Source organism: Hylobates moloch, unplaced genomic scaffold, assembly GCF_009828535.3.
Source record: "Hylobates moloch isolate HMO894 unplaced genomic scaffold, HMol_V3 SCAFFOLD_14, whole genome shotgun sequence".
In the NCBI taxonomy this organism is placed as follows: domain Eukaryota; kingdom Metazoa; phylum Chordata; class Mammalia; order Primates; family Hylobatidae; genus Hylobates; species Hylobates moloch.
Window position 1 is genome coordinate 101549578 of NW_026652289.1, and position 10014 is coordinate 101559591.

The window sequence follows — 10014 nt, forward strand, 5'->3', positions numbered from 1 at the left end:
GTGTACAATGTGCCATGCCAAAAGACAGTATTTCCCAGCCTCCTCTTCTCCTGTTCATGGGCTAGTGAGTTAAGTTCTAGTAAGTGAAATGTGAAGGCTTGTGGAAAGGTTCTAGGGACTGACTTCTATGGGTAATGTACCCTTTTTCTTTTTCTCTGTCTTTCTACATACTGCTTGGAACACGGACACAATGGCTGAAGTCCAGCAGCCATCTTGGATTGTGAGGTAACCATTCAAGATGGAAGCCATGTGATATGGCTTGGATGTTTTGTCCCCTGTAAATCTCATGTTGAACTGTAATCCCCCATGTTGGAGGTGGGGCCTGGTGGGAGGTGTTTGGGTCATGGGAGTAGATCCCTCATGAATGGCTTGGTGCTCTCCCTATGGTGAGTGAGAGTTCTTGTTCTATTTCATGTGAGAGCTGGTTGCTTAAAAGGGTCTGGCACCTCTGTTGCTCCTGCTCTTGCCATGTGGCATGCCTGCTCCCTCTTTACCTTCTGCCATGAGTAAAAGCTTCCTGAGGCCTCACTAGAAGCTGAGCAGATGCTGGTGCCATGCTTGTACAGTCTGCAGAACCGCGAGCTAAGTAAACCTCTTTTCTTTGTAAAGTACCCAGCCTCAGGTATTCCTTTGCAGCAATGCCAAATGGACTATCGCACCATGCTGTAAGTAGGTAGGGCATAAAGAAAGGAGCCCGGATCCCTAATGACCGCAGAGCCATGATCCCAGCCCTGGACTGCTTGCCTCCACACTTCTGTCTTACTGGTTAAGCCAAAATTATTTTGGGTTTTCCGTTACATGCTGCAGAAGCTAACCTAACGAATACACCTGCTCTCTGTTGGTTTCACAGTGTGTCTCCAGCAGCATCTTGAAGGTGCAGTGACTTGCACATAGTAGGTGCTTGGTAAGTGTTTGACAAGTTAAGTACCCAACGGCATTGAGGTAAAGAGTTCAAAGGCTTCAGCTGATCTGACCTGCCCTTGTCTGCTTTAGATTAAGTTACTCATGGGAACCTTTTGTTTTTTGCCATCTCACCCCCCAGGAAGGTATTTCCCAGCCCTCAGTGCAGGGCTTTAGGGCTACAGGCTCGAATCATTTTGACAAGACAGCAGGTAGAAGACATTGGAGATTCTAACTGCATACATGCATAATTTCAAACGAAAATATAAGGGGTGGGCACTTTTCTGAATCTCCTAGAGAAACTGGAGGTGGTGGTTCAAATGATGTCAGAAAAGGCCACCATCAAGTCCTTTGCTGTCGTTCGGAGGCTGTACTTTCCACAGTGCTTGCCAGGACTCGACGTCAGGGAAGTCTTTCAAGGAGCCTTGATTGCCAGCTATTGACGAAGGGGTCTGTCTGCTCAGTGGCACCCTCCATGGTGGTCTTGGCCAGACCAGCCTGCCCCCGACTCATGCTGAGCTTTGTCAGCCAGGTCGAAACGCCCCTCTTTGGGGCCCAGGACAACATTCTGGTTTCCTGGAAGCATTTGGGCCCAGACTCTGCCGCTAAGCAAATGATAGTGTTTTTGCTAGCATGGGAGTGTGTTTAAAATGCTTCCCCCTCCCCCCAACAACAGTAAATCTCCACGCAAAGAAATACGAGGTGAAAAACCACCTCCCAAACCCAGAAAACAGAATGCAAAACCTGGGAGGCGAATTAACTCTTTACGGATGCCAAGGAGTTTATTTCAAAACAGGATTCATCGACTGCAGGGATTTGGAGTCTGCCCTCCTGTGTGCCCACTGAGAGCAATGAGCAGAGGCTGACCCGCAGCCCTTTGTGGGGAAAAGTGAATTCCATGGCAGACCTCAGTGGCTGAAGACTATTTGCTTCTCCTGGAAATAATTAGAAAAATACTTAGTCTTTGAAAGGCAACGTCTGGCTGGCTAGAGGCAGGCTGGAAAATACTCAATCTAAATAGATGGAGGTGACGTTGTGCAGAAGGAAAGAAACATCCCGAGGGAGTGTCCAGTGGCTTTTAATGGCCGTGTCTAGAGAGGCACTCCTGCTCTGTCCCAGGGCTGGCTTCTTCCCTGGATCTGGGGGTTGCCCCTGCCTTTTAGAAGACAGATGCACAGCCCCAGAGCCCAGTTACCTCCCCTGACCCCCTCCAAGCCTTCCGCAGAGGAAAGGGGCCTCTCATAGCACCGGCTGATGCCCAGAGCCAAGAGTTTCCTGCCCGGGGAGTACCTTGAGCTAGTGCTGGGTGTCAGACTTGACTTTCCATCTACTTCCAATGCAATTCAAGGTGTTGATTTTGACTGCTGGAACTGTCTCTTCCTTCTCAGCCCTTTCTCAAGGCTGCCTGTGTGCTTGTTCTTATTAACCAAGCCCAGAAGCCAGGGACCTGGAAGCCTGGCAGTATTTCCAGGAAAGTAGCTTATTTCTGTCACTTGCTTCTCCCTGCGGAGCTTGGAAGGACCCAGCTTTGGACTTCTTGAAACATCAGGGCAAATTTTTCCCCCTCTTTCAATTTGCATCTACCTGCTGGTGAAAAAAGCAGAACAGCATCTTCATGGATTTATGACCATTCAGGGTTTTTAAAGTGTTTTATAGCATGTAAGATATTTTCAAGTGAAGAATGCAGTTCTAATAAATCCAATGAACCTGTCACAGATTTTCTGAAACCAAGTTTCTTTGAAAAACTATGGTGATGACATGTTGAAGGTGCTTATTGAAAAATATGGATCCTTGTAGTGAACATTTTTGCAAAGGGTGCATTTTCACCTAAAAACCGCTTTCAGTAGCAGCTTCATTTAGTTATTCTGCAGCTACTTGGCTGTGGGTTCCCAGAGAGCCCTGAGGCAACCTTTATAAAAGGCCTAGGTTCGACTTCTGTTTGGTCACTTCAGCCTTTGAGCACCCTAAGAAGGCTCAGAGAACACCAAATTTCTTCCCAGCAAAGAGGTCATGGAATAAATCTTTGGAGGAACTCAAGAGGGGCGCCTGCTTTTGAACAGTCATTAGCCAAACATGGGTAGATTCCTATTAATCATGCCAAGAAGGTACTCGGGAATCAAGTTCATGTGGAATTGGGAGATTAAAAGGGTTAGGAGTCCTTGGAGCCGTAAGACCCCTGAAGTTCCAACTATGCTGTGTGCTTTCTGTGTAATCTTGGGTAAGAAATCACTTGACCTTTCTGAGCCTTGATTTCCTTACCTTTAAAATGGGAATGCTAATCATTGTACCACCCACCATACTGTCTTTTTATGTGAATCAAGAAAGCCACATTTGTAATGGCGCTTTCTTTCCTTTCTGTTTTTTGAAATATGAGATGCTTCGTGAATTTGCGTATCATCTTTGTGCAAGGGACATGCTAATCTCTATTGTTTTAATTTTAGTATATGTGCTGCTGAAGTGAGCCCATATTGGCGCTTTCTAAACTGTAAGGTGCTGTGTCCACATTAGGCATTAAGATGATGGCTGCCTTTTTCACTTCACCCACCCCATTGCCTCCATTGTCAATGACGACGTTAACATCAGTTTCCCTACTCTGGAGGGGGACTGCTTTCTGTCTCATACTCTGACTCTGGTGTGTGATTTCTCCCATCACTCTGGCATTGACTCTAGGCTACCCTCAGGTGCTGCTCCCGATTTGGGAGCTGTGTGTGACCTTTGCTTTTCCTGTCTTCAGGTAAGATTTTCTCTTTCCAAATCTTTCTGCTGTAATGCTGTCTAGGTTCCTGAATTTCTGTGACATTCTTTGATCTGTCATTTGCAATCTCCAGCTCTTTCTTACCTTTCAGGGGTGTGTGGTAAGCTGGGTGAGTGGGGAGCAGAGCGGAGCTGGGGTCCTGAGAAGGCAGTTCATTCATACGGCTCTTTCTGTGCCTTCTTATGTCCTCCTCCCTCAGCCTAGACTCTGAACCTTTCCCCAGGGCTCTAAGAAGACAGGAAAACTCGCAGAAGGTGTGGACCTTTTCCTTCCTTCCTTCCTTCCTTCCTTCCTTCCTTCCTTCCTTCCTTCTTCCTTCCTTCCTTCCTTCCTTCCTTCCTTCCTTCCTTCCTTCCTTCCTTCCTTTTTTTCTGTCTGTCGTCTCTCTCTCTCTCTTTCTTTTTTTCCTAGTGGGGCTACAACTTACGTTTAATACAAATAAATGCTTTTTATTCATTTAATACAGGTATTTACCAAGTATCCCCTGTGGGTCAGGCCCTACTCTCACCCTAAGGATACAGCAGGAAGCAAAGCAGAGGTGGAGAAGATCCCACCAAACACACAGGCGAGGCGTATCAGTGAGTGATGAGCGCTAAGAGGAAGTATGGCCAGATGAGGTAGAAGGTGAGGATGGGGCAGAGAGAATCCTACCTGTTGGCAAAGCCTTTTCTACAAGATGGTCCAGGAAGATTTATCTGATAAGCAACAGGAGGGTGAGACCTGAAGGAGCCTCCAGATCATGGCTGCCTGGGGGAAGGGCACTGTGAAGAGGGGACAGGGACGCTGAAAGCCCTAAGGCATGAGGCGTAAGAGCAGGAGGCTGCTGGGTGTGTTCTGGGAACAGCAAGGAGGCCAGAGTAGCTAGAGGGAGGGAGTGAGGGCGGGGGTTCTAAGAGAAGGAGGGCAGAGCATGCTGAACTTTGCAGGCTGGCGTAAGGGTTTTCTTCTGACGGGAGTTAGAAGCCAGTTAAGGGTTCTGAGAAGGGTGGAGGCAAGTGGCTCAGCTAGGAGCCTAGTGAAGTAGCCTAGAACTTTCTGTGGAATTTGTTCTGCAATCATGCGAAGTGGCAGTGGCATGGTAACATGGGTAAGTGGTAATGACTGGATCCTGAGATGGGAACTGAAAGCCTGGAGTGAATGTCTCAGGAAACCAGATGCCCGCCTGGCCCAGAGGGTCCTCATTTCAAAACTGTGTTTAAAAATGGCAAACACGTGAGATCATGGTAATCAAACTTACGTAAGTACTGTGCAAATCCAGAAAATTTTTGGTGAGTGTACTGAATTATTTGCCAATGATCAATAGTGCTGGGCTCTGAATGCAATCTGAAATAAAAAAATTTTTCCTGAATATATTTATCAAAATACTGAGTGCTTACCAAATACTGGTGCTTACTGTACTAGTTGACCCGTACAATCAGTTTAAGTAAGCTAACTTAAATTTATGACTTTTGACTTATTCCTGATCTATTCAAAGGCCACTTGGAAGGTTGGACCATCTGTCCTTTTGACATGAATTTTCCCTCCGATGGGGGTAGAATTGGTAACTGTTGGATCATCTGATTATTGCAGACAGAAGTCCTGTCACTTGCCCCTGCTGTTAGGAGGTGGGCTTCCTGAATGGCTTTCTGTATACATGAAGAATTTCAAGACCTTCCGTTAATGCGGTCAGAGCTAAGTTTTAGCGTTTACAGGAGGTCTTGGCTGACTTGCTATAACTGACAGCAACCTGATGTTTGGACACCTTTTCCTTTCTTTGTTCTTAGTAAATATGATGAGAAAAAAGACTCCTCATCTGTTTTGTTTTGTTTTGTGAATTACTTGTATTCTTACCACTCAAAAAAATGTTAAGTAATTGTGAGAAAATAGGGGGTTTTGCCAGGCACAGTGGCTCATGCCTGTAATTCCAGCACTTTGGTAGGATGAGAGGGAAGGACAGCTTGAGACCAGGACTTTGAGACCAGCCTGGGCAACATAGTGACACCCTGTCTCAACAAAAAAAATTTAAAAATAACCAGGCGTGGTGTGCATGCTTGTGGTCCCAGCTACTTGGGAGGCTGAGGCAGTAGGGTCACCTGACCTTGGGAAATTGTAGCTACAGTGAACTGTGATTGTGTCACCACCCTACTTTGGCCTGGGTGGCAGAGTGAGACCTTGTCTCAGAAAAAAGGCAGGGTGGTGGGGCTTGACAATTTGTTCAATATCTGAAAGTATTAGAAAAAATTATTCTCAATTTTTCTTTTCTTTTTTTGAAATGGAGTTTCACTCTTGTTGCCTAGGCTGGAGTGCAATGGCATGATCGCGGCTCACTGCAACCTCTGCCTCCTGGGTTCAAGCGATTCTCCTGCCCCGGCCTCCTGAGTAGCTGGATTACAGGTGCCCACCACCACGCCTGGCTAATTTTTGTATTTTTATTAGAGATGGGGTTTCACCATGTTGGCCAGGCTGGACTCGAACTCCTGACCTCAGGTGATCCACCTACCTCAGCCTCCCAAAGTGCTGGCATTACAGGTGTGAGCCACCGTTCCTGGCAGAAAAAAATTATTCTCTTTGGTATTTTCAAAATATGTGGGGTGAGAGGGTGCAGTGGAAGTTAGGAGTTAAGTGACCTGACTAAATATCTGTGTTCTGCTGAAATCTTGCAGAAAGTGGGACGCTCAGGAAGAAAATCGTCTGTCCCACGAAGCCGTTTCCCACAAGCAGCTGAAGGCAGGGCACACCGTTATGTTTATTTTGGTAAAGGGAAAGCAGAGTTAAGTTTCTCAGGGGCCCCAAACCTCAAGGATGATGAACACACACATTCATACACAGAAGTCACTTCCTTTGATAGACATCCTTATCTCGAACGCCTCGCTCAGAGACGAATCTTTCCACAAATGTGCACTGCCCAGGTGAGCCTTTTGGAATTGGATAATCAGTTATTCAAGAATGTGACTTTTAAGTCCCAAAGCAAAGTTTGGACAGTTTTCTCAGAGCCAAACCTCTGGATATTAGTGCACTTTTCTGGGATAACATAATTTAATTTTAGTTCAGCTTTTTTTTTTTTTTTTTTTGAGACGGAGTCTCCCTCTTTCGCCCAGGCCAGAGTGCAGTGGCGCGATCTCTGCTCACTGCAAGCTCCACCTCCCGGGTTCACGGCATTCTCCTGCCTCCTCCCAAGTAGCTGGGACTACAGGTGCCCGCCACCACGCCCGGCTATTTTTTTGTATTTTTAGTAGAGACGGGGTTTCACCGTGTTAGCCAGGATGGTCTCGATCTCCTGACTTCGTGATCTGCCCGCCTTGGCCTCCCAGTAGTTTAGTTTTTTAGAGATGAGGTCTCCCTTTGTTGTCCAGGCTGGTCTTAAACTCCTGGCCTCAAGCAGTCCTCCCACCTTGGCCTCCCGAGTAGCTGGGACTACAGGCACACACACCACACCCAGCTCATTAGTGTCCTTTTCTATCAATCAGCATAGGGGTTCGTAGATGCCCTCCTTATAAAGGTGTATGCTCTTGAAATTGCCTTTAGGCCAGACACAGTGGCTCATGCCTGTAATCCCAGCACTTTGGGAGGCCGAGGCAGGGGGATGGATCACTTGAGGTCAGGAGTTTGAGACCAGCCTGGACAACAAGGCGAAACCTCGTGTGTACTAAAAATACAAAAAAATTAGCTGGCTGTGGTGGTAGGCGCCTGTAATCCCAGCTACTCGGAAGGTTGAGGCAGGAGAATCGCTTGAACTCGGGAGGTGGAGGTTGCAGTGAGCTGAGATGGCACCACTGCACTCCAGCCTGGGTGACACAGTGAGACCCTGTCTCTCACTCACACACACACACACACACAACCACACACACACACACACACACTCTGCCTTTTGACTTCCTACCCTCAGGCATGTGTGCATTCATTGAGGACATTAGGAAGTAACCACCACGGAGATTAAGGCTGCAGCTCAGCTTTCCAGGAGCTCCCCATCTGCAATGGGCAGGTTGATAAGTTAAGGGACAATCTTGGTGTGTGGTTGGGCTGAGGCTAGCAGTAGGGGTGGGTCTGTGTGTGTGTGTGTGTGTGCACGTGCGTGTGCGCTGAGGGAACAAAAGGTCTGAAATCTGGTCCAGGGGAGAGTTGGCAAGGTGAGGCCTGAGGAAAGCGGGCTGGCAAGCTCAGGAAGCAGAGGAGCTCCACGCATTTGGAGACACGTGAGTAGGTGCACAGCCTGCGCAGGGGAGGCACATGGGCTGGAGACATCCAGGGCCCGGTCTTGAACTCCATGCTGAGGAGCTTGTGTTTTTATGCCGAAAGCAAAAGAAGAAAGAAACCACTGAGTAATTTTTAGGCTGAAGTACACATTTGAAAAGATGAAGGTGGCCACGGGGAGGACGGGTTGGAGGAAAACAAGCCTGAGGCTGAGGATCAACTTAGAAGGCCACAGCTGTAATCCAATGGCGATATGCGTATAGCTCTAATTAGGGCCATGGTGTGGGGATGGAGAAGTACGGCTGAGAGGTTTCAGGAGGCAGGGTCAACAGGAAGAAATCACTAACTGTTATGTGAAGGGCAGAGGGAGAAGGTCGGATGCTTAGAGGTCCCAAGAGGGCGTGGAGTTGACTCTCATGCCACGTTCCATGTAAGTCAGGAGCTCTTAGGAAGAGTCAAGTCGGGCTGGGACTGTTAGGACTTTTAGACATTTAGAAGCTGCTAAAACAAGAGTAGGAGAAGTTCTAAGTTCAGTCTAACCAGGGAGTTGTTCTTACAAGAAAAAAATAGAGAAATAAGTCCAATAAAACCGCTGCTTGGTTTGAAAAATCAAGTGGGAAGGGAAAGATGAACAGGAATTTCTCTGCAGAGCATCTTCATTTCATGCCTCGTGTGAGGATCTTGCCCTTTCCGAGCCTGACAGATGGCAACGATCCTTCCGTTCTGGAAGATTAAAGGCATAAGCCGTTAGCCCAGAAGGTGCTTCAGCCGAGATCGTTTGGGGTCCTGAGCAGTGAGAACTCACCACTTCAAGGAAATGGAATCCTGTCTTAGTTGAGGGTATCATTTGCAGTGTGAGGACCAGGCTCGAGGTAGCCTGGCTTAGGAAAGGAGGCAAGAGAGGACTGTGGAGTGAGACAGACTCCATCAGGATCCCAGGCCTGTCAGCTGTCAGCTTCACAATCAAATTACTTAAAGTCCTTGTCCTTCAGTTTCCTCATTTTACATGTCATTAAGTAGATTAAATGTGAACCTAGGCAAAGTACACAAAACAGTACCTGACTCATGATAGTTCCTCAGTAAATCCTAGTTCCTTAGTTGATATGGAGGATGGTTTATACCACCATTGGGCTGCATTTCCTACCCTTGGCCTTCTGACCTAAATGAGGCTTGATCCCTGGGGCTGACTGCCATCATCTCTCCCCTCTTCCACTCCATGTCGCTGGCTATGTCAGCAGATGGGAGAGTGTTCTGGAAGTCTTCCCATCACCACCTCTCTCTAGGCAGGCATTTTGGCTGTGTCCGTGTGGTTCCAACATGTGTACGTGTGTGTGGCAGGGAGGGAGGAGTGAGTATGAAGAGGTCCAATAACAACAATTGAGGCAGAGAAAAAATAAATTCAGTCCACAATATCTGAGGCTATATTATCTGCTAAACTAGTTTTTCAAAATGCCAAACTTCTGCCTCTTAATTTTCTCGTGGCTTATAGGGAGTGCCCTTCAAATCTTGTATTAATCAGGATGTATTTGTATTGCTTTAGCTTCTTTTCTCTCTTGCTAAAAAAATAAAATACAATCCTTAATAAGAGACTGAAGTTCGTGACATTTGTGTCTTGTCAGATTCAGTGGAGAAAAATCAGATTTGCTTGAAAACAAAATGATAAATATGTGGTGTTGGTGTTTTCATACAAGAATCTACAGATAAGCTGTAACAGCTTAAAGAACATAATTGTTACTGTACCACAAAGACCAAGTTTTTTAAAAAATAACTTTTGAAGGTCTTACTAAAATTTATCACATTTATACCATGTTGTATGGTGATGTTGGATGGCCGTGTTTCCTTAATATCAAAATATGACTAAAGAGTGTCATATGTTGGACTCCATCCACAGACACAGAGACTTTCCTGACATGAGCCGGTCTCCGAGTCTTCCTTTTTAGAATACGAGCTTATTTTCTCCAGAATCATCACAGCTGTCTAGAGCCTTCCTGTTCCTCCTTTCTTGGAGTCACTGCTGGCTTGATGTTTGTTCACTTGGACGTTCTCTCGTATACCAGCTGTGGTCTTGCTGGGGAGTCAAAACCAGATCTGGTTTTCCTTGTCCTCAGGGAACTTGCAGTTTAGCTATTCTGATATTTGTGCCATGCACTGTCCAGATCCCACTAGTTTTCTTTTTTTCTTTTTCTTTT

At 46.6% G+C, this 10014-nt stretch overlaps 1 non-coding gene across 1 annotated transcript; it reads right to left on the reverse strand.

Annotated features, from left to right (window-relative positions):
- Positions 1 to 3263: 3263 nt before the first annotated feature.
- Positions 3264 to 3365, reverse strand: LOC116482671 (U6 spliceosomal RNA). The gene has a single exon (XR_004251947.1). It is a non-coding gene; the product is annotated as a U6 spliceosomal RNA (small nuclear RNA).
- Between the last annotated feature and the right edge of the window lie 6649 nt (positions 3366 to 10014).